Below are 25,126 nucleotides of genomic sequence, written 5' to 3'. Positions count from 1 at the left end.
TTCTTGTGAAAACATGTTTTTGAGATGTCGTCCCCACAGGGCCAGTGCTCAGACTTGGCTTTTCTGTTGAAACTACTGTTTGTTCACAGAAATTTTAAGTGGTGAAAACCTTGGCGCTGCAACCATGGTGACACCCCGGAGCTCAGCTTCTAGTTTTCTTCTTTCTGGAATGTGTTCCTGAGAGTTTCTTTTTCTTTTTCAAAAACATGGCTGGCGTGGGGACTCCACAGCCTCATGGTTTTCTTGTTGCTTCCTGTGGATTGGCCATTCATGCCTGTGCCACGGTGCTGGGAGCCTGGATGGTGACCTCTGGGCCTCAGTTTCTCCATCTTAGGAGGCTGGGAGCACTTGTGATTGGGGGACGTGGCCTGGCCTGCAGTCCCTCTTGTAACTCACCTTGTGTGTTACCACTCATTTGAGTATTAGCTCCTCCTAACTTCCAATGAAACATGCGATGTGGTTTAACATTTCCCACCTGTCAGTGTTCTCACGCGCGTCACCAGGAGCAGGGCACCTCCTCTTCCTCTGCTTGTCGTGTCTCTTATGGTGCCAGGCACATGGCTGGTGCCCTGCAGACACTCGGTTGATTGAGCAGTCTGTCTGTAAAGCCACGGTCTGAGGGGTATTTCCGAGGGTAACCTTTTTAATTTGCCCGCAGAGCCACCGCACTCCCATCCTTTGAGCCAGGAGCATTCGGGGCGGGCCTGTCCTGCTTGAATCCAACATTCCCCAGTAGGTCTTTTACGATTTCGTTTTGGAACCTTAAGCTCCGGCCTCTTCAGATGGTCTCAGGCAGTCCATGCCAGGTCACCCAGCAACAGCCATTCAGATAATTACACGGGTTTCAAATTGTTCACCACTTTACGTCCTCAAAGCAATTTCAGAATCAATTTGAGGTTTGACAGGGAGCCGGTGGAGGCCTTGCAGCCCAGGGATGGTGCGTGGGTCCTGCTTAGCGCTTGTTATCATTCCAGCGGCAGGATCCGAGCACCTGGGGAGTAGGCCGCTGTCCTCTCTTGCCACTCGGGAAAGAAAAATCAATCAATCAATCAATGAGCACACACCTAATTAAAGGTAACAAAGGCTCTGGGCTCTTCCTCCCTCCCTGTGCTGTCAGGCCTGCAGAGCGCCAGAAGGAAAACCAGCCTTGTCTCAAACAGGATTCAAATAAAGTCCTGGTGTCAGAAATCAAATCTAGCAAGACTATCTTTTTTTAACAACAGGTCCCTACCCCATTCTGGAGTGGAGAACCCCTTCCAAGGTGCAGCCTTAACATGGGTCTAGATAGCTCCTCAGCTCTCAGTAGAATAAGGACCCCAGGCTGCCCTTGTTTTGTGAGCAAGTCAACCTAACCCCTCGTGCACTGGAGAACAGTAGGAGAGGCAGCCTGGCGTATCCTCTGTGCCCCGCAGGCCCTGCACACAGAGGCTGCAGAGTGTGGTAGTCAAGGTGTGGGCTCCAGGGACCGATGGCCTGGGTTCCTTCCTGGCTCTGCCACTCAGCACTCCAACCCCCACCCTGGCTGGGGAACCCAAAGCTAGTTGCCCCAAGACCTTCATCTGCAAAATGGGAGCAGTCATAGCTCCCATCTCTGGAATCATGGAAGGATTACACAAATTACTCTGTGTGAAAACAATACCTGGCCCAGACTAAGGTCTTGTTATTCGTATCACAGAACCATTTCCCTAACCAGCAACTGGTAAAGCTATTCTTTACTTTGCAAGGGGCAAGATAAGTTTATTTTTGGTTCTACTTTGCAGTGGGAAGATAGAGGCCCAGAGGTGAGTTAACCCAGGTCACAAAGCAAAGTGGATGTGGAGAGAGCCTGGGATCGAGGCCCGGTCACCCCCTCCTCCCAGTCTCTCTGGGGTCTCGTCTCCAACCTTCTAAGGAGCCTTGCTGAGATCTTTCACCCCAATCTCTAGTCTCATGGCCAATATAAACTCGAAACAGCAGCCCTGTGCTGTATTTTGTATTTTAGCTTCTTATGCAGGAGGAATGAACTTGCAGAATTTCAGGAACTTCTCTTGGGTCAGCCAGGTATTTGGGGAGGGCCCTGCTGTCACAGGGCTTCTGAAGTGGCTCAGTGGTAAAGAATCTGCCTGCCAGTGCGAGAGATGTGAGTTCGATCCCTGGGTTGGGAAGATCTCTTGGAGTAGGAAATGGCACCCCACTCCAGCATTCTTGCCTGGAGAATCCCATGGACAGAGGAGCCTGGTGGACTACAGTCCATAGGGTTGCAAAGAGTCGGAGGTACTGAGTGTCTGAGTATGCACACTGCTGTCACACAATGTGGCATTATCTTTTCAGTCTGTACTCCCCACCGACCCTGCCTTGTAGATCCTTGGGATTAAAAGGATCATCAGAACATCTGAGATCTTGTCCAAGGCAGGCTGGGAGTCTATGGTCATTACCTTTTGTTTTGGAAACCTAAGAGTAGGCTGTTAGAGCTAACTTATCTTCTCCCCCTCCTCCAGTCTACTGAGAGAGCCGGTCATGAGCTAGATGCAAACAGCATCACTGGGTACCTGGAAGTCATGAAATTCAAAGACAGGTTCCCACAGTGGTTGCAGATTGGCCCTATTGCCCGGGTGCCGGCTGAGGGCCTCCTGGTGATAGGAAGGTGAAGGTGAGGCATGGAAGCTTTTGCGAGGGGTTATGCATGCTGTCCGGCTAGCACAACACTGCTTCTGTTCTCCCATTTCTTGCATCATTCCCAGCACCAGTGAACATGAAGGGGACACTAAGCTCTAAAAGCAAAACACTGTGCTTGGCTTATGGGCTCTGAGGTTACCCAGGGAAGTGGATCCTGATGCACCCAGACTGGAGGGCACATTCACAGGTTGAATCTGCAGACAGCGAACAGTAGTGGTTCTCACACACCGGCCGGAGCCAGAGCTTTACTGGGACTTGGTGTCGCTCTCAGCAAACTGGAAGTCAGTTTTGCAGTGTGGTTTTTGGAAAGGGCCTTTGTGGAGGGATGTCGAGAGGTTCAAGTTCAAATTCAAGCATCCCCATCCGGCCTAGCCACTGCTAGTTTACCGCGATAACGCAGACATCGATCTGGTTGGACTTCACCAGCTCTCTGTTATCGAACATGCAGCGAAGAGAAAAATTATTATTTTACCTGCTGGCATTAGTGCTCTCCTAGGGCAGAAACTGCTTTCACTTAAGAACTACCTTGATAGGTCATTCAGGTGAGAGATGAGGCCTTGAGGCCATGAGCAGAAAGAGAAAAAATAGAGAAGTCCTCTATAAATACAAGCAGAAATGGTGGGAAAGGAGGGAGAGAGGGAGGGTCCTGGCTGGAGGCTGGGACTGAGTTCAGGGAAGTGGCCGAGGGAGTGTCAGAGAACGAGAGGCATCTGCTCTTTAGTTTAACATTCCTGGTGACAGTGACGTGTTAGTCTCTCAGTCGTGTCTGACTCTCTGCGATCCCCTGGGCTGTAGCCCGCCAGGCTCCTCTGTCCAAGGGATTCACCAGGCAAGAATACTGGAGTGGGTAGCCATGCCCTTCTCCAGGAGAGCTTCCTGACCCAGAGATCAAACCTGGGTCTCCTGCATTGCAGGCAGATTCTTTACCTTCTGAGCCACCAGGGCAGCCCATGGCCCTCCCCATCTCCTCTCAGCTGTGTCTCCGTTGGTGTCTACTCCTCAATGACCGGTGTGTGTGCCAAGAGGGGCTGGGCCTCCTGTGTGGGGACGACAGGACAGAGCATCCTCAGTTGGCAAAAGAGGGGGAGGAATTCTGTTATAGATCTGTGTGGGGATAACAAGGAATCAAGGGGGGCAGGTCAAGAGATGGCAGGGGGAGCCCATCTTTGCAAGATGGGATGAAAGCTGCTTTTCAGATGTTTTCTGAAGCATCGGGTCTTTATTCCCTTAAGGCCTGTCCGTCAGGGTGCTGGCTGGTCTCCAGGAGGGTCGCTGGTGCCTTCCTCTCAGCTGGGAGCCATGGCGAGCACTTTCCATCGCTGCCCCCCAACCCCTGTTCTCCTAAGCCAGCAAAGACAGAGAAATCAAAACAGAGCCTCACCACGCAAAGCCAGTGTAAGCTGAGATCTGGTAGAAAACAGCCAAGGCTTCTCACCCAGCATCATCCTGGTCAGTCTCTTTTCCCACAGTCTCCAGGAGAGCTGGCCATCCAATCTCTACTCAGATGTTCCCAGGACCAGGGCTCATCGGGCTGGAGGGCAGACCGTCCCGCTCTCAGACAGCTCGCTGTCAGGGGGTTCTTTGTGAGATCCAGGCACATTCTGTACCTACTTCCTGCCCCCCACCTCCCCACGCACCTCCCCAGCCGCTCATCACGGCTTGGCACTCAGACCCGCCTTCTGCATAGACATCGCTCCCTGTGGCTGCGACTGGCTATCCTGTCCTTAGAGTCCTTTTCTGGCTCAGTCTCTCCTGTCCCTCCCCCTTCCTCATCTGTCCTGGGTGTCTGGGTGCCCAACAACAGACTGATAATAGCATTCCTTGCTCAGGACAAGTAAGTAACATTATCAGGTCGGCATTATTCGGAGGGCATTTGCCGTGGATGGTCAAGAATGTGATTTTTTTTTCTTTTAATTTTCTGAAAACTTCCTAAAAGATAGATTGTGCCCAGCCTGCGCCCTGTCTGAGGTGTGTCTTCAGCTCAGGAACATCACTGTTTGTAACACACAGCTGTCTCATGGGCTCCTGTCCTGTCCCTGGCCTGGCGGTGCCCCTCTCCCCACCTTGCTGTGCTGCTCCTGGCTCCCTCTGCCCATCTGCTAATTCACAGCAGCCTTCCAGGGCTAGAGGGTGGACAGAGCAGGCATTGCTTAAATCTTATGGCTTGAAAGGAACTGGGGTGGCTTCCTCTACCTCTGCCCCTGCCCCCCAACATTTTTGCTCCCCTATTTCTTTTCTGGATGTCACTCATCCCTTGGAATTGTTCCTGATCCTGCCCCACCCATCTCCAGCCCTGGATCTCTCAGGGAGTCTGAGTGCTAAGTCGCTTCAGTTGTGTCCAACTCTTTGTGACACCAAGGACCGTAGCCTGCCAGGCTCCTCTGTCCATGGGATTCTCCAGGCAAGAATCCTGGAGTCAGTAGCCGTTTCTTTCTCTAGGAGATCTTCCCCACCCAGGGATGGAACCCCGGGCCTCTTCTGTTTCTGCATTGGCAGGAGGGTTCTTTACCATTGGCTCCACGGGTTCAATCCCTGGTCTCTCTCAGGAAGCCTTCCTGCTTAATATCTGCCTGGAGCATAGAAAGAGCCCTGCCCTGGGGCTGGGAGACCAGTGTTCTCATCCTGGCCCTTTGGCTTACCAGCTCTGTGGGCTCAGGACTTCAGTAGCATCAGGTGGAAAATGAGATTGAGTTAGATGTCCAGCTCTGACAGCGTATGGTTTCTACTCTGGGCAGAAACATCTGGTTTCCTCTGCTGGAGCCCGTACACTCCCTGCCGGTAAATTCCCATTTCATGAAGTAGACGGGAGTTCACAACTCATCTGCCAGGCGAAGAGGACAGATGTAAACCTGAAACTTGTGAAATATCCAGCCGGGGATTTGCAACTGGCTTGCACAGTTAGTATCACCGCGGGAGCTTCTAAAACATCCCATGCTCAGGCCCCACCCCCAGAGAGTCCGATTCCCTTGGACTGGGTAGGCTCATCTTCATGTATGCAGAGCCCCTCAGGGGATCCTAAAGTCTAGCAGAGTGAGAGCCCCCGATCTAGTGCCTGCTGCCGGGTCTGCTGCTGGAAGTGTGGTTGTGGACACAACAGTGCAGGGGCTTGTTAGACATGCAGAGTCTCAGGCCCCACTCTAGACTCCCAACCAGGAGGTGCATAATAGCAAGGCTCCAGGAGACTCCTATGCTGTTTAACATTTGAGGAGCATGGCTTTCACCGCATAAGTGGTCTTTGAGGATTCCCTTTGCCTATAATATGGGCTTCCCTTGTGGCTCAGCTGGTAAAGAATCTGCCTGCAATGGGGAAGACCTGGGTTCAACCCCTGCGCTGAGAAGAGCCCCTGGGGAAGGGAAAGGCTACCGACTCCAGTATTCTGGCCTGGAGAATTCCATGGACTGTATAGTCCAGGGGGTCCCAAAGAGTCAGACAAAACTGAGCGACTTTCACTTTGCCTATAATATATACATTACTTTTTTTTTAATTGGGTTGGCCAAAAAGTTCATTCAGGGTTTTCTGTAACAGTGTATGGGAAACCTGAAAGAACTTTTTGGCCAACCCAATAAAAGCAGCCATAGATCCATTCTGGCTGTGGGTGTAGTTGTGGCATAAAAAATTTGTATCCAGTGTCAGTTAATATTGATGTGTTATATCTACAGATACAATATCTATGCTCTATTTTCACTTTTCAAAGGAGCTGAGCTCTCTTCCCCTTCCCCCAGGGTCTTTGCACGTGCTGTGTTCGGTCTGGTGTTTCCCATCCTCCTTCTAGACTCTGTCATCCTCCTTCTTGCCCAGCTCACTCCTCCTCACCCACAGCTGGACCTACTGGGACCTTTTTGTGGGATCCACATCCTTGTCCACCCTGATCTCCCATCCCATCCATCTCTCTTCCTGTCTCTCTCGTTTTTTGAGCCCAACAATGACAACCCCCTGGGTGGTCCGGTTGGTGGTGGTGGTGGGGAATGAAGCCTGGCGGTGAGGAGATCTAACTTCAGGATCCGCTTTATGTCTTCACCTCTTTTGTCACTTTCTTTGTTTTCCTCATGCTTTTGCGAGTGTCCACCTCGTGGGGATCAAATAGGGTAATGGGTGCTAAGATGCTTTCTGAAGTATGAAGGATCTACAGTTTACATAAATCATAATCATTCTCATCAGTGCTGATGGCAGGGAATGGATGCTCCAGGGAGCGGTGAGAATGTGATGAGTGAGGAAAGCACAAATCCTTTGCTCCGTGACAGTGGAGACGCATTTCTGTCCCCAGGAGCGCTGGGCACCAAGTGCTTAACGGAGGTCACACTGCAAAGGCCCGGGAGAACCTCTCCCTCTTCTGAGTTCCCTCTGCCCTCGTTCCCATCGCCAGTGGTCACCCTCTCAGGGCCCCGTTTTCTGCTCCTTGCCCTGCCTGCCTATCCTTGGGGCAGGGCCTCTGGGGGACTGAGCGCCCCTGTCTGTGCCTTTAGAGGAGGGTAGAAGGGGAGCTTGAGCAGGGGAGCCGGAAAGGTCTCTGTGTCCTCAGAAACCACACGGCAGTTCTGAACTACTCGGCCCAAGCTGCAGAGCAGAAATGCATGTGTGGACAGAATGACTGCTTTTGTTCTGCTCTTCTTCTGATAAGAGCCCAAGCGCTGGAGGACAGATCTCCAGAGCTCAGGCAGGATCCAGGGACCTGGGCGCAAGCAGGGGAAAGGGGCCCAGACAGGACCAGCGACTGGGAGTTCCTCACTCCCACCGTGGCCCACACTTGCTGTGGCCTGGCCCTGCTCGGAGATGCGGGTCCCCCTGAGGGCTGTGTTGGAACCAGCCTGTTGGGCACCTTGGCCCGTGACACCCCATCTCTGGTCTCAGTTGCCTTGTTTGCAAATGATGAATGTGGGGCCAGGATGGTCTTCAGGTGCCCCGGCTCTGCGTGATGATGGTGCAGCACTGGTCTGGGCCACCAGCCGAGTGCAGACCGTGGAAACTCCCTGCAGGTGCACTTCCCAGTCTGGAGGTCACTGTGAGGGTAGGCGGGCCTTAAACAACCAGGTGTAGGATGCTGGGTGGCCCTCCGAGCCCCGGTCATCTCCCCCAGGGAAGAAAGGCCAGTGCCCTCAGAGGGACGAACAATGGCAGGTCTGTCCCCAGCTCCAGGTTATAGCAAGACAGACAGGCAGCCTCATCCCCAAGCTCCTCCCTTGATAGTGGAACGCTTAGTGACGATAAAGAAAAGAGATGGAGTTTGCATTTCGTATATAATGTGCAACATCAGCCATACCAATATTAAGGCACATATTTTCATTCAGGACCTCCTCTGAAGCAGCGAAAAGCCTGACCCAACCCAAGTAACATTTTATCCTCATAATGAGCATGTAAACAGAAGGAGGATTCATGAAGTTAATGTTTCTGCCTTCCTGCAGGGACATTAGCAGGCATTGATTTTCGGCTGTGATATATGCCACTTGCAATGGCTTCTGACTGAAGGGGACAATGCTATTTGGGAGTCCACGAGGTTTAAAACATCCACAATTGCCTGGTCTCACAGCAATGCCAAGTGCTGCTCTAATAGCCCCTCATTTGTTAGAGTAACAGGGAAGTGACTGTGAATGCCTGCCGTGTCCAGACAGACTGCGGGCTGGCTCTCAAACCACCGAGCACATCCCTAGCCCAGAAGGGATTTCCTTAAGTGGGAGGGGGAGCCCAGGCAGAGGGACAAGCAGGGAAGTAGGAGACTGTAGACAGCAAGTGCCTGATAGAACTTCCCTCTGCGTGGGGGTCGGGGCGAGGGATGGAGGTGTGGGGAATAGGACCAGGGTCGTGGCTGCAGGGCTCCAACCACAGGTGCAACATCTTATTTCTAAAAACAAAACCCAAAGGCAAACACAGCATGATAATAAGTTATGATGATGCTGTTGTTTAGTCGCTAAGTCATGTCCAATTCCTTTGCAATCCCATGGACTGTACCCCACCAGGCTCTTCTGTTCATGGGATTTCCCAGACAAGAACACAGGTGGGTAGCCATTCCCTTCTCCGCGGGATCTACCCAACTCAGAGATCACACCTGAGTCTTCTGCATTGGCAGGCAGGTTCTTTACCCCTGAGCCACCTGGGAAGCCCTGTGATGATGCTAGTGGTGGGTTCAAGGATGTTTGTTTTATGACGCACTACTTGTCAGTTTATTTGGAATATTTTTATGATTAAATAGAAATGTAGAAGAAAACAGCAAGGTACAGAGTAGTTTGTGTAGTAAGCCACCATCTGTGAAGAAAAGATTTCCCTTGGGACTATGCTGGCCAACCGCAGGGTGTCCCTCGGAGGACGTGGGCAACAGAGGTCCCTTCTGCACACATTACAAGACAGATGCTTTTTTTTCCACTGTGTCCTTTCATGCTTTCTGGATGTTGTGCATGCTCAGTTGCTTAGTCCATTCCAGGCTTCTCTGTCCATGGGATTCTCCAGGCAAGAATACTGGAGTGGGTTGCCATTCCCTTCTCCAGGGGAATCTTCCCAACCCAGGGATCGAACCCGAGTCTCCTGCTTGGCAGGCAGATTCTTAACCACTGAGCCAGCTGGGAAGCCCCTGGATGTTGTATTATGCCCTGTAATACCTAATTTTAAAAAATAATATGATTATATCCCCAAGTTAAGAAAAGACTCATATGCAGGGGAGAGGGAGAAAATAGAAGAAATTTTAAAGGAAAAAAAAGAAAGAAGAAAGTGATTCATGAGATGCTGTAACTCAGCCTGTGCGCTCAGCAGGGAGGTTTACCTGAGACCCTTAGAGGCTCCCCGGTGAGGAGCTCCTGGGATGCAGCTTCTTGCGAGCACAGGAAGGCAGCTTGGAGCAAGAGACTGTCTGCCAGGCTGCACAGGGCACGTGGGAAGCCCTCTTCCCGCTCCTGTCCTGCAACAGCCCTGGGCCCCCCAGGAATCCAACAGGCTACTGCTGGGCTGGTGGTCTAGCACGGAGGTAGAACGGAGTAGGGGAGGGAGGGAGGGGGTTGGTAAGGTCCAGGCGACAGGTTCTCCTGGGAAGGAGTCCCAGCCCCAGCAGGGTCCTTGGTTGGAGGGAACGCAATGACCTGGACACGGCTTCCTTCCTGGGCACTGCCTGCTGGGTGCCAGCGGAGGGAAGGGATCGAGGCAGCCCAGCAGATGTGACTGACACCTGATCCCCAGGCTGTGACCCCAACTGGCCCAGTGCAGCACCCCTCCCTGGGATTTTCAGATATTCAGAAGTGGACCCCTTTCCCACGCGCCTCGCCCCACCCACCCCTTCAGCCTTTGACTTTCTGCACCTGCTGGCAGAGTTCAGGCTCAGAGGAGTGGTCAGATGGGGTGGGGCATTTCTCTGGGAGTGGTCCCAAGCCTGCCACCTAGAATTTAACTTCCTTGTAGATTTGCGACTGCTTTAGGCCTCTTGAACCATTCCAACCCCAAACTGGGCCAAGTGCCTGGAAGAAACTCCAGGAAGATTTGTTGAATTGAATTTGACCACTGAGAGCAGCTGACTCCCTCAAGCTAAAAACATTGTAGCCTGAATCTTCCTGGGCTTGGGTCCCAGAAGGCGAGCCGGGGAAGGGATAAACTTCCACTCGCAGCCATCACTGAATCCCCACCCCCCGCACCTCCTCACTTACACAGAGGAAGCGTCCTGGAAGGAGCAGTGGGCTGGAGGGAGCCTGGGAAACAGGAGTTTGGTCCTACCTTTAGTCAAACAGGACACTGAAATTTGTCCCCCATGATGGGGTGGGGGGAATGGTGATAGCCATCAGGCAGGACAACTGCTTTAAAAGTGTGGCCCCTGGACCTGTCGAGTCAGGGTCTCTTGAGAGCTTATTGGAATGCACATTCTCAGGACCCACCCTGGACCCAAAGGAACATGGGTGGGGCCCGGTGCGCCGTGTTTGCCAAGCCTGCAGGTCATCCTGAAGGCCAGTGGAGTCTGAGACCTGGGCTTCTCCCGGGTGAGGAAGGAGGGCAGGGCCAAGTCGGGTTTAAAGAGTTGCCTGAGTGTGGCTGACCTTTACATTCAACCCTAGAACACCCTTTCATCTGCCAGTTTCACCATGAGGAGCAGACGCCTGAACCACGTCTCCCACTGCTGTCCTGCAACAAGCTTGCGGTGGGTGGAGACCAGGTCTCCAGTCTGCATTCCTATTCAAAGCTGGCTTAAGTGGTATCAGTGAAAACCATGATGGTTAATGCCAGGGTGTTGAGTGCAGGGAACATTACAGACTCTGAAGGGAAGGGTCTGAGTTGAAAATCTGGAAACCAATAGCTCACTCAATGGACCTGTGGAGCAAAGATAACCCTTCCTGCCACACTCACGGAGCTGCTCTGAAGTCAGCTGAAATAACTGCCTTGTGGGCGCCAATGGTGGGGGTTGAAGGCTCTGCGTGGGGACAGACAGTGACCAGGTAAGGCCCAGCCTTGCAGAAGCCAGAACCCAGGCAGGTCAGCGGAATGCTTGCCCTGATGGGAGGGCCTCCTCCATGGAGGGTGGCAGGGAGCTGAGTCCATCTCAGCAGGCGGAGAGCCATCTGCCTGGCACAACCTTGTTGCAAGTGGCCTTGCTCCGGGCTGCACCCAGCTCCTTGGAGGAGCAGGGACGACTGGGAATTGTGCTGCCTTCCCAGCACCCGAGCCGGAGGAGCTGGCCTGGGGCTCCTGTCAAGGGGATCGGCATGTGGAGGCCCGTGTTATAATGTGAACCAACCTAGGAACAGCAAAACCCACCTGGGAACAGGGCCTGGGGGGTGGAGGGAAGTGTGCAGGATTAATTTAATTAAGTCCTGCTTTGGGGACCAGGCTAAATTTAGCAGCTGCCTAGGCTGCTGGTTTGACTCCTTCCTGCCACTCCCTCCCATCTGCCCATCGTGAGTCCTGCCGGTGATTAATTCAGAATTCCAGGCCGGGATGTGCAGACCGCATGTGCGTGTGAATTGCTTAGCCCAGCCCACGCCTCTGCTAAGGTTTTCTTCTGGGTCCCAGGGGCTGGTACATGCTGAAACACTGGAGCAACGCCCACCCTCCTCAAGGGAGATGGACGCTTTGTCCCTCCTAATGACTCCTGCGGTGGCCGTAGCTCCTTGCCGAGAAAGCACAGCTGCCGTGGGCCTGACTCTCTATCTTCTTTCGTGACATTGTTCTCAGGGGAGCTAAAAATGTGGATAAAGGGTAGTAGCTTTCTGGACGAATGACTGATACTGCTACACTGCTGAGCCTGCCTCTCTTAGCAGGTAGGTGAGAGGGTCTTTTGCTACAATTTTTCTTCCAATTCTACACTTTTCCCCTTTAATGATTCATACTTGGTCTCTTTAATCTTCCAACTATTTTTTCTCCTGATTACCCTCCTCCTTATTTGGGGCCATTCTGAAGTTTATTAATATCTCTACCAGATTGAAAAGGAGCGTCAAAAAGAGAAGGAAAAGAGATAGGAGGTGATATGACTACTAATAAATACCAAATGACAATTTATGGCTTAGAACTTCTTTTGTTCATTTACCAAATCTTTATTGAGGGTCTACAGGCATTTGGGGCTTCCCAGATGGTGCTAGTAGTAAAGAACCCACCTGCCAATGTAGGAGACATAAGAGACATGGGTTCGATCCCTGGGTCAGGAAGACCCCCTGGAGAAGGGCATGGCAACCCACTCCAGTATTCTTGCCAGGAGAACCCCATGGACAGAGGAGCCTGGTAGGCTACAGTCCATGGGGTCACAAAGAGTCAAACACGACTGAAGCGACTTAGCACACACACATTTGGAACACATTAAGCATTTGGGAAAGACCCTGATGCTGGGAAAGATTGAGGGGAGAAGGAGAAGGGGGCGACAGAGATGGTTGGATGGCATCACCGACTCAATGGACATGAGTTTGCGAAACTCTCAGAGACAGTGAAGGACAGGGAAGCCTAGAATGCTGCAGTCCATGGGGTCACAAACAGTGAACACGACTTAGTGACCAAACAACAACCGGTATTGTGCTAACACGGAAGCTGCAGTACTGAGCCAGATACACTACCTACCTGCAGGGAGTTGGCCATCTGGTGAGGTTAGACACAGGAAAGTCAGTTACAGCTGCGTGATGTGTCAGCATGGTGCCAGTGTCAACACAGTGCCAGCCTCTGGGTGAAGGATCAGTAATTAGCAGTGGGCTTGGTAGTAGCAGTTGATTTCAGTGCTTCATGCCATGAGCTAAGCACAGCAGTTGAAGTCATTAGAGAGCTTTCTTTTTTCCCCGCTTTACTGTTTTCATACAGCTTCTTGGGCTCTTTTCTCCAGTCCCTGTATCAAATCTTGGGTAGGTCCCCTCCCATTTCTGGTTACACCCAGGTAAAAGAGCTTCATTTTCAAATATTGAAAGTCCACCCCATTTAAAAACCCTAAGCTCCATCTCTCATTCCGTGTTCAGTTGCAGCCTCCTTGTCCACCCCTGACTCCCCTTAGGTCCCCGCCCAGGTTTGGTATCTGCAACGGATGGTATCTTTTTTCTCTGCTTCCCCCTTCTCTTCCGTCATGCCAGCTGCCGTTTCTGGTCTCCCCAAGATTGGCACAGGAGGAAGGAAGTTTGGAGGGATAAATCAGAGTCCTCTGTAGCTAATTCTGATATAAAACTGGGCCCCTCTGGGAAGTGGTGTCTGAATATAGGCTGTTTCTCTTCTACCTGATTTGAGGGGTATGAGCAGCTTAGAGATGCTCATGGTGAAAAGCTTTGGAGTCAGACAGGCCTAGTCCCAAACGTCATTCTGCCCTCACTAGAGGTATGACCTTGGGTAAGTGACTTAAACTCTCCAGTCTTAGAATGGAATAGTATGCCTGCTTCCCAGAAGGATTATGGACGTGCTTGGTGATGGATGTACAATGATGGAGATATTGTGAGTGTGTACATAGCAGATGGTAGCCAGTTTTCAGAGGCTGAATCCCCTTTCTAGAGTTTTCCATAGCAGAGGTCTAGCATCCTCAGGTCTGAGTTAGCCCTGCCCCCAGACTCCAGCAGCCTTGACCAGTGCCCCCTCGCTGCTATATTCCCTTTCCAACCCCCTCCTCACCCACACAGGGAGCCCACTTGTTCATCAAGCGCACTGGAAAATAACTTTGACTGCAGTGATCAAAATGGCTGTGGTGATGGAATGGGGCCGTATTTTGATTAGTCCTAGGTCTATGAATATAAGTGATTGTAGAGCCCTTTCCACATCCAGAGTGCCATCTAGACATTAGGATGGTTTCTGCAACTACCAGGTCCAGAAGCCACCATCCCGGCGAGTGAGGAGGCCATGGGTCTCAGGAGAATGGGCTGCATCCAGCTTTCTCCTTGGGCGTTTTCTTTGGGGCTGTTGCGGTAACTTCTGAGAATCTATCGGATTTTAATCCCCTGGGAGAAGAAGCCTCTTCATGGGAGTAGAGGTTGTTGTTCACTAAATCCAGTCCAACCAGACAGAGGGAGATTTAATGATCTTTGCTTTTCCATTCCTGGAAGTTGACTCCCCAGCTCTCCCTGTTACCTCCCTCCCTGAGTTTGTGGGGCCACCTAGAAGTGAGTTGACAGCAGCTGGTGTAGGAGATGGCCATTTCTATACAAGTGTGGCTACTTTCTGGCCTAAGGCTGCTAAAAATGCCCTGTGTGAGGACCAAAATACTCTTGAAGCAAAGCCCCTAAACTTGGTGGTGGTGTGCTCTTACTAAGGCTGGCTGGACCATCGATCTGAGGGCTCCAGTCTATTTTTTCCTGAAAGCAGGAAGTTCTGTAGTGACTACTGTAGAGTTCAGGCTCAGGAGATGATATCAGGTAGCCAAGGCTTTTGACCCTCCGAACAGATAAATATTACTTGAGGAGCCGCTCGTTTTAGAGGGTCTGGAGAATGTTCTTTTCACTTGATATGTTGGCTTGGGCCAGGGATTTTGATCCTTTCGGCCACACTTTCTAGACGCCTACACGGAGGCGGAGGAGGGCAGCCCCAGGAAGGAAGGTGGCAGGGGAGGAGTGTGAGAGCCCAGGGGCGCCCCTTCAGGCTCTTGTCTTTGCCTTCCTGGCTTCAGCCCCCTGGAGCATGGGGAAGGGGTGTCTCATTGCAAGAACTCCCTGCAAAGAGAAGATGGGGCCTTGCTTTCCCTCAATGGGAAGAGCTCGCAGGCCTGGGAGATGCTGACCTACGATTCAGCTCAGGACATGTTCATTTTCTTTTAATGATAGACCTGCCACCTGCCCAGGGAAGGAAGTACAGACTGTCCCCAGTGTCCCCCTGTGTATTCCTAATGACCTTCACAAACACCTCAGGGGAGCAGTTGTACTCAGCAATCCAGGGTAATTAGGGTCTGCCCTGCAGCAAGTGAATCAAAAGCAGGACACACTCTCCACGAGCATGCCACCACCTGGCCCGGAGGTTGCAAACCCCATCTACCCAGGGGAGTCATTGCCTGCCTTCTTCTCCACACAGAGGCTTGTTACTCTCAGGGGCTTGGTCAGCCCAAAGGGAGCAAGGCTGGAAAGATTTCCCAAGGGTCCTGGCACTGGCCTTTGAACTTAGGAGCACACAGCCCCAGCCAGAAGCCATTCACAGTCCTGTGGATGGTTTAGGTCTCTTTCCTCCACCTTGTGAAAATACTGATAGTTATCATTCATTGAGCATCCACTACATGTTAAATTCTCTAAACGAATGGTCTCGTTGAAAGCACACAACAGCCCCAGAAGGAGGTACTAGCATAACTATTATAACCCTATTTTCACAAGTGTGGAAACTGAGCCTTAGCGAGATTAGGTGACCAAAGAACATGAATCACCTCTCCATACTGCTGTATAGACATCAGTTCAGTTCAGTCCAGTCTCTCAGTCATGTCCAACTCTTTGCGACCCCATGAATTGCAGCACACCAGGCCTCCCTGTCCATCACCAACTCCCAGAGTCTACCCAAACTCATGTCCATCAAGTCGGTGATGCCATCCAGCCATCTCATCCTCTGTCGTCCCCCTCTCCTCCTGCCCCCAATCCCTCCCAGCATCAGGGTCTTTTCCAATGAGTCAACTCTTCGCATGAGGTGGCCAAAGTATTGGAGTTTCAGCTACAGCATCAGTCCTTCCAAAGAACACCCAGGACTGATCTCCTTTAGGATGGACTGTTTGGATCTCCTTGCAGTCCAAGGGACTCTCAAGAGTCCAAGGGACTTCTCCAACTGTGTTGGAGAAGACCACAGTTCAAAACTCCAACATCACAGTTCAAAAGCATCAACTCTTCAGCACTCCGCTTTCTTCACAGTCCAACTCTCACATCCATACTTGACCACTGGAAAAACCATAGCCTTGACTAGATGGACCTTTGTTGGCAAAATAATGTCTCTGCTTTTTAATATGCTATCTAGTTTGGTCATAACTTTCCTTCCAAGGAGTAAGTGTCTTTTAATTTCATGGTTGAAATCACCATCTGTGTGGATCACAATAAACTGTGGAAAATTCTGAAAGAGATGGGAATACCAGACCACCTGACCTGCCTCTTGAGAAATCTGTATGCAGGTCAGGAAGCAACAGTTAGAACTGGACATGGAACAACAGACTGGTTCCAAACAGGAAAGGAGTACACCAAGGCTGTATACTGTCACCCTGCTTATTTAACTTATATGCAGAGTACATTATGAGAAACGCTGGGCGGGAAGAAGCACAAGCTGGAATCAAGATTGCTGGGAGAAATATCAGTAACCTCAGATATGCAGATGACACCACCCTTATGGCAGAAAGTGAAGAGGAACTCAAAAGCCTCTTGATGAAAGTGAAAGAGGAGAGTGAAAAAGTTGGCTTAAAGCTCAACATTCAGAAAACTAATCATGGCATCTGGTCCCATCACTTCATGGGAAATAGATGGGGAAACAGTGGAAACAGTATAGACATCAGGTTCATTCATTTTAACTGCCGTATATTTCATTGTTTGATATCCACATTGTATCTGTCTTGGATGGTAACTACTGTTATGGTTAGTGTTCACACTCTAGGACCTTTTCTATGCCCAAACATATACATAGGTCCACATAAGGCTGGATCCATAGCTATGTGTATATGTATATGTGCTAGAATGTAAACTCCACATAGGTAGGAATTTTTTGCTTTTTTTTATTGTCTGCAATGTGTATGTATGTGTGTATATGTGCTATGTGTATATGTATATGTGCTAGAATGTAAATTCCACATAGGTAAGAATTTTTTGCTTTTTTTTATTGTCTGCAATGCAGGAGACCCAGGTTCGCTTCTTGGGTCAGGAAGATCCCCTGGAGAAGGAAATGGCAACCCACTCCAGTATTCTTGCCTGGAAAATCCCAGGGACAGAGGAGCCTAGAAGGCTATAGTTCATGGGTTCGCAAAGAGTTGGACATGGCTGAATGACTATCAGTTTCATTGTATCCTTAGCACTTAAAACCTGCCAGGCACATGAATTATTTGCATATGTAAATACATAATTATGTTTTGTGCTGTTTAAAAAATCATACTCCATCTTCTGTAGGTTTCTTCTTGGTTTTCTTTGCCTAACTGAGTAACTTTCCATGACAGTACACGTAGGCCTGCTTCATTCTTTTCCATTGCCGCATAACACTTCATAGATCAGCAGACCATTCTCTTGTTGAAGGACATTTAGGTGCGTCTATTTCTTTTGCTGTTCCAATGCTGTGATTAATATCCTTGAACTCTCCTGACACACAAGTGTGAGAGACTAGAAATGCAGAACTGAAAGTGAATTTGCTGGGTCTTAGGAGACACATGTCTTCATTTACTTATTTGTATATCACTCATTTGCCCTTCAGTGCTTTTTTTTATAGATACAAGGTAAAATTTATTTCTTGAAACAGTTTGTAAAAATCACATGTCCAGGCTTTTACAAAATTGAAGGAAGAAATAGACAAAAACAAAACAAAAAACCCTGGTGAAATGAACTAAAACAAGAAACAGAAAAGAATGAGTTGATCCCTGGATAAACTACTAACCTTGGGGAAAAGTATTTTCTTATAATTCTGTGTGAAATAGAAGAGTAGTTGCATTACATATGACAATAGTTAATAGAAACCTTTAACACAGGAGGCAAGAACTGGGCCACACACTCTGCTAGAATAGATAATTTCCTAAATTGTTATGAGGCTTAGGCAAAGAAACTGTCTTGTGTTTCAACAGAAGTCTTGGACTCATCATTGAGAAAATATCCAGCAGCCAGTTCCAATGCTTTTTAAAAAACAAAACCTAATTACATTCCTAGTAACAATATGTGAACATCCCTACTTACCCTCATCAATGGCTGGTACTGTGCAATGGGTGGGAAATGGCATCATAGTGTTGGACATAGCTCCAATCATGAACTTCTGATTGCAAAATTCAGACTTAAATTGAAAAAAGTAGGGAAAACCACTAGACCATTCAGGTATGACCTAAATCAAATCCCTTATGATTATACAGTGGAAGTGAGAAATAGATTCAAGGGATTAGATCTGATAGACACAGAGTGCCTGAAGAATGGACAGAGGTTCGTGACATTGTACAGGAGGCAGGGGTCCAGACCATCCCCAAGAAAAAGAAGTGCAAAAAGGCAAAATGGTTGTCTGAGGAGGCCTTACAAATAGCTGTCAAAAAAAGAGAAGCAAAAGGCATAGGAGAAAAGGAAAGATATACCCACTTGAATGCAGAGTTCCAAAGAATAGCAAGGAGAGATAAGAAAGCCTTCCTTAGCAATCAATGCAAAGAAATAGAGGAAAACAATAGAATGGGAAAGACTAGAGATCTCTTCAAGATAATTAGAGATACCAAGGGAACATTTCATGCAAAGATGGGCTCAATAAAAGACAGAAATGGTATGGACCTAACAGAAGCAGAAGATACTAAGGAGAGGTGGCAAGAATACACAGAAGAACTATACAAAAAAGATCTTCACAAGCCACATAATCACGATGGTGTGATCACTCACCTAGAGCCAGGCATCCTGGAATGCAAAGTCAAGTGGGCCTTAGGAAGAATCACTATGAAAAAAGCTAGTGGAGGAGATGGAATTCCATTTGAGGTATTTCAAATCCTAAAAGATGATGCTGTGAAGGTGCTGCACTCAATATGCCAGCAAATTTAGAAAACTCAGCAGTGGCCACAGGACTGGAAAAGGTCAGTTTTCATTCCAATCCCTAAGAAAGGCAATGCCAAAGAATGCTCAAACTACCGCGCAACTGCACTCATCTCACACGCTAGTAAAGTAATGCTCAAAATTCTCCAAGCCAGGCTTCAGCAGTACGTGAACCGTGAACTTCCAGATGTTCAAGCTGGTTTTAGAAAAGGCAGAGGAACCAGAGGTCAAATTGCCAACATCTGTTGGATCATCAAAAAAGCAAGAGAGTGCTAGAAAAACATCTACTTCTGCTTTATTGACTATGCCAAAGCATTTGACTGTGTGGATCACAACCAGCTGTGGGAAATTCTGAAAGAGATGGGAATACCAGACCGCCTGACCTGCCTCTTGAGAAATCTGTATGAAAGTCAGGAAGCAACAGTTAGAACTGGACATGGAACAACAGACTGGTTCCGAATCGGGAAAGGAGTACACCAAGGCTGTATGTTGTCACCCTGCTTATTTAACTTATATGCAGAGTACATCATGAGAAATGCTGGGCTGGATGAAGCACAGGCTGGAATCAAGATTGCTGGGAGAAATATCAATAACCTCAGATATGCAGATGACCCACCCTTATGGTAGAAACCGAAGAAGAACTAAAGAGCCTCTTGATGAAAGTGAAAGAGGAGAGTGAAAAAGTTGGCTTAAAACTCAACATTCAGAAAACTAAGATCATGGCATCTGGTCCCACCACTTCATGGGAAATAGGTGGGAAAACAGTGGAAAACAGTGAGACCCTATTTTTGGGGCTCCAAAATCACTGCAGATGGTGACTGCAGCCATGAAATTAAAAGACACTTGCTCCTTGGAAGAAAAATTATGACCAACCTAGACAGCATATTAAAAAGCAGAGACATTACTTTGCCAACAAAGGTCCGTCTAGTCAAGGCTATGGTTTTTCCTATGGTCATGTATGGATGTGAGAGTTGGACCATAAAGAAAGCTGAGTGCCGAAGAATTGATGCTTTTGAACTGTGGTGTTGGAGAAGACTCTTGAGAGTCCCTTGGACTGCAGGGAGATCCAACCAGTCCATCCTAAAGGAAATCAGTCCCGAGAATTCATTGGAAGGACTGATGCTGAAGCTGAAACTCCAATACTTGGCCACCTGATGTGAAGAACTAACTCATTTGAAAAGACCCTGATGCTGGGAAAGATTTAAGGTGGGAGGAGAAGGGGGTGACAGAGGATGAGCTCTTTGGATGGCATCACAGACTCAATGGACATGAGTTTGAGTAGACTCTGGGAGTTGGTGATGGACAGGGAGGCCTGGCGTGCTGCAGTCCATGGGATTGCAGAGTCAGACATGACTGAATGACTGAACTGAACTGAACTGATGCAATGGGTGGGAAGTGGCATCACAGTGCCTTGACTGGCCAATGAAGTTCAGTCGACAGTTTCCACTTTTTTATTTTTGTTGTTCAGCGGCCAAAGTTGTTTCTAACTCTTCGCAGCCCTATGGACTGTGGCACACCAGGCTTTCCTGTCCTTCACCATCTCCCTGAGTTTGACCAAGTTCATGTCCATTGAATCAGTGATGTCATCCAACCATCTCATCCTCTGTTGCGCTCTTCTCCTTCTGCCTTCAATCTTTCCCAGCATGAAGGTCTTTTCCCATGAGTCGGCTTTTCGCACAGGTGGCCAAAGACTTGGAGCTTCAACATCAGTCCTTCCAAGGAATATTCAGCGTTGATTTCCTTTAGGACTGACTGGTTTGATCTCCTTGCAGTCCAAGGGACTCTCAAGAGTCCACACCACAGTTCGAAAGGGTCAATTCTTCAGTGCTCTGCCTTCTTTATGGTCCAGCTCTCACATCTGTACGTGACTACTGGAAAGAGCATAGCTTTGACTATAATACCCAGTGATATGTATCTTCTAAACATTTCCTTTTTCAAGTACATAGTAAAACAATTGATGTATATATTGGTCTTTTAACTAGCAACCTCCCTATCTTTTTAATTCTAACACATTGCTGTCACTTCTTTTCGATCTCCGTAGAGGATTGTGTCATTCAAATAGTGGTAGTTTTGTTTCTTACTTTCCAACTTGTACACTCTTTATTTTTTTTTCTTGCTGTACTGTATTTAGCTAGGGATGTCCAGTACAGAGTTGAGCAGAGGCAGAGGTGATAGACAACCTTGTGTTGTTCCTGATATTAAAGGGAATGCTCCCAGGATGTCACCATTAAGTATCATGTTTGCAGTATTAGATGGCCTTTATCAGGTTAGGGAAGCTCATTCAGTTCTTGGCTTGCTAAGATTTTACTCAGAAATAACTGTTAGCATTTTATCACATGATTTCTCCCGTCTTCTGAGATGATTATATGATTAGTCTCTTTTAATCCATTACTCTGGCAAATTACACTAGCAGTTTCTCTCATGTTAAGCTACCTTTCCCAATTCCTTGCAAAAATTTACCTGTATATATATATATATATATATATATATATTTTAAAATATATTTCTATATTTGACTTTATTATTATTTTTTAACCTTTTTTGCATCTTTATTCATGAATGAGGTTGGCCTGCAATTTTCCTTTTTCAGATTTTCCCAGCCTCAAGTTTTCATTAGCCTCACAAAATGGGTTTAAAATAGGCTGTTTTTCTTACACTTAAGATTATGTAGATGGTGAAATGGTTTAATCATTGCATGTCAGATAGGACCTGCCTGTAAAACCATCTGGGCCTCTTGTTTTCTTTGTGGGAAGATTTAAAGTTACTTATTCAATATTTACTGATTATAAGACATGTCAGATTTTCTATTTGTTCTAAAATTCATTTTTGTAGTTATAGTCTTCTAGAAATTTGTCTATTTTACTTAAATTTTCAAATCTATTGACTTAAAGTTCTTCATTATTTTCTTTTGATCTTTCAAAATCCTTCGAGTATCTGAAGTTAGCTGCCCCATACTTTCTTTCTTGATGTTAAGTGATTTTATTCTTCTCTTCCCACTTTTCTATTCAGTTTCACAAAGGTTGGTCTTTTAAAGCAACATTTATTTGCTTTGTTAATTTTCTCTTTTGTATCTTTGTTTTCTGTTTTGTTGATTTCCTATTTTTCTATTCCTCTCTCTATATTCTTTGGTTTTATTCAGTTGATTTTTCTAATTTATTTCTTTATTAATTAACTTCTTTTTATAATATAAGAATTTAAGACTCTATACTTCTCTCCAGTGCTGAGAGCTAAGTTGCTTCAGTTGTGTCTGACTCTTTAGAACCCTATGGACCATAGTCCACCAGGCTCCTCTGTCCATGGGGTTATCCAGACAAAAATACTGGAGTGGGTTGCCATGCCCTCCTGCAGGGGATCTTCCCGACCCAGGGATTGAACCCGCATCTCTTCTGTCTTCTACATTGGCAGCTGGATTCTTTACCACTTAGCACCACCTGGAAAGCCCCATACTTCTCTCTATGTACTGCTTTATCTGCATCTCATAAATCTGATAGAAAGTATTTTTATTATCATTCAGTTCTATGTATTTAAAAACTTTTATTATAATTTTGTATTTTTAATATAATTTTTAATATTTGTTTTTTAGTTTACTTTTATAACTGATTTCTAATTTAATGACATGAAGATCAAAGAACATGGACTGTTCTTTAGAATCATTTGAAATTGCTTTATATCTCATCAGTTTCTAAAATTTTTCTATGTAAGCCCAAGGTGTTCTCTAATTTGAAGACTTTGAATTTAAAACACTTGTTAATTAATCAAAGTTAAAAGTTCAGAACTTCTCTATTCTTGCTTATTGTATCTGTTTGATCTGTCAATTACTGTGAGAAGAGTTTTAAAATTTCCCACTTTAATGTTGTGTTTGGCTCATTTCTTTCTGTACATTAAAAATTGTTTTCTACACATATTTTGAGGATATTTTATTAAATATGAATTTAGAATTATTATTATATTTTCCTGAGAGTTGAAAGTTTTATTTAGAAATACCTTCATTGACCTATTTGTTGGTAGTAATAGCTCTTATTTTCAGTTTTTTTTGATAATGTCTTCATTTCACCTCCATTCTTAAAAGATACTTTTTCTGGATGCACAATTCTACGGTCTAGTCGAGGATGATTTCCATTATTTTTATTCCATTGTTTTATATCTGGGTACCTTCGTGGATTCTTTACTGTCTGAGCCACCAGGGCCGTGTGCTGCAGTCCATCCCACTGCAAAGAGTCACACACGACTTGGTGGCTGAGCAACAACCATGGCAGACCCAGCTGACAAAGAAGGAGTGCGCAGTCCTCCCCGCTTCCCCACGGTCCCCCACCCCGCCCCACCTCCACCTCCTGACACACGCATAAACACGCACTTGATCTTAATGTCCTACACCTCGATGGTCAGGATAACAACAACCACAACCCAACAGAACAGTATTTTTGAGCCTGGGCTTCAAACCAGGAGTCGCAAAGGGCGGTCCCTTCTGTAAAATGAGAGCTATGAGTACTTGTTTATCAGCTCAGGGAATCCTTAAAGACATGTACATCTTCCAAGTGCCGGGAGTGAAAAAACAAACAAAAAATTCACCCACGTGAAAGTGGAATCCCAGGCTGATATCATACTCAAAACAATTAAAATTCTCTCATTAAAGAGAAACACTTGCATTGAAAAAAGAATTTTCTTTTTCTAGAAAAGGACAAAATCCAGGTATCTGCAAGTTATAAGACACACATACAATTTGATGACACACAAAAATTAAGAGCCAAGAGTTGGAAGAGAATAAACAGTATAGATAACAAAATAAAGCTGGTATTGCAATTGTGTAACAATGTAAAGGAGAAGGCAGTGGCACCCCACTCCAGTACTCTTGCCTGGAAAACCCCATGGATGGAGGAGCCTGGTAGGCTGCAGTCCATGGGGTCGCTAGGAGTCAGACACGACTGAGCGACTTCACTTTCACTTTTCACCTCCATACATTGGAGAAGGAAATGGCAACCCAGTCCAGTGTTCTTGCCTGGAGAATCCCAGGGACGGGGGAGCCTGGTGGGCTGCCGTCTATGGGGTCACACAGAGTCGGACACGACTGAAGTGACTTAGCAGTAGCAGCAGCAGCAACAGTGTAAAAAGTAAGGAGAAATAGCATAGATAAAGAAGATCATTGTGTAATGATAAAAGGGACAGTCCACTAGGACGATCATGAATTCTTATGTGCCAGACAACATAGCCCCCCCTAAAGGGAAGCACAATGGAAAGAATGGGAAGGAGAAAAAGACATTCATAATTACTGTAGGAGATTTTTAGCACATCTTGTAGAAATGGAAGATATAAACTTGTAAGGTTATGAAAGGTTCAAACGGGCCAAATAACAGGCCTCAACCAGAGGATCTATATATAAAACCCTGCATCTTACAAGTGGGAAATATGCTTTCTTTTCAGTCACACATTTATAGAAACTGAGCGTGGACAAGGCCACTAAAGAAGTCAACATCACACAGACCACATTCTCTACCATCGTACAATGCAACCGGAATTCAATGATAAAAAGCACTTCCCTCCACCTGTCATGGATGCTGGCACCGTGAGCAAGGCTCAGAGGAGGGCAGGGTAACCTACAGGCAGGATGAAGGCTGGAGGGCATGATATTTCTTAATAGAACTGGATAGCATGTGTGTGCTCCTTTTGTTCGTGACACGAAGGATTACCTGATCATATTTATAGCCTGCATCTTCAGGGCATGCTCAGTGGTCTCCGTCGCAGCTGACTGTCTCAGGGTGAGGTAGACAGGAGAGTTCTTATTATACTCATTTTACACATGAAGGAACGGATAAATAGAGAAGCTCACCTACCAAGACACTGAAAATTTGTTTAAAAAGCAAATTGTGGAGCTGAGGCTGAATTCGTGTATCCTGACTTCAGATAGGTTGTTCTCCCCAACCACAGCGTGAGCTGTGGTTGATTCACATTCAACTTCAAATCTCACCAAACTGAGGTTCTTGAGAGCAGGCCCTAAACCTATTCAGTACTCTACCCGTGCCTGGCGATGGAAGACTGCAGTACCTGCTTGTTGAATGAATGCAGAATTAAATTATTAATTTCTACACAGGTATTTGCATTTATTTATTTCCAAATAACTCATGTAATAAATGTCATTTGTTGGGAATTTGGGGGGAAAGGGAGAAAGAAGAAATTAAAATCTCCCATAATCCTTTCATTAAATATTTTATAAAACATTTTTAGTGGCTGCACAGTAAGTATATACATGCTCCACATTTAGGCTTTTCCTAAATTTTCCCTATTATAAATAATTCTGTGACAGGTACTACTGCACATTTTCATTATTTCCTGAAGATAAATTCCTAGATTGAAATCACTGAGTCAAAAGACATGAAGCTTTTAAAGGTTTTTGATGAATATTTCCAGATTCCCTTCC

The 25,126-nt window shown here is 47.2% G+C and overlaps 1 protein-coding gene across 7 annotated transcripts in view; it reads left to right on the top strand.

Moving 5' to 3' along the window:
• The window catches only part of ZBTB7C (zinc finger and BTB domain containing 7C), a 383,007-nt gene that overhangs the window by 109,748 nt on the left and 248,133 nt on the right, over window positions 1-25,126 (top strand). Inside the window, exon 1 of one of the 7 annotated variants that reach the window (XM_070779014.1) lies at window positions 11,435-11,877. The exons of the other annotated variants lie outside the window; for them this stretch is intronic. The gene's annotated coding sequence lies outside the window, so the exon portion shown is untranslated. Of the gene's footprint in view, window positions 1-11,434; window positions 11,878-25,126 lie in introns of those variants that run through there. 7 annotated transcript variants of the gene reach the window in all.

This window comes from Bos indicus, chromosome 24 (assembly GCF_029378745.1).
Source record: "Bos indicus isolate NIAB-ARS_2022 breed Sahiwal x Tharparkar chromosome 24, NIAB-ARS_B.indTharparkar_mat_pri_1.0, whole genome shotgun sequence".
Lineage (NCBI taxonomy): Eukaryota > Metazoa > Chordata > Mammalia > Artiodactyla > Bovidae > Bos > Bos indicus.
Note: the sequence above shows the minus strand (reverse complement) of the source record. Positions and strands in the feature narration are given on the sequence as shown.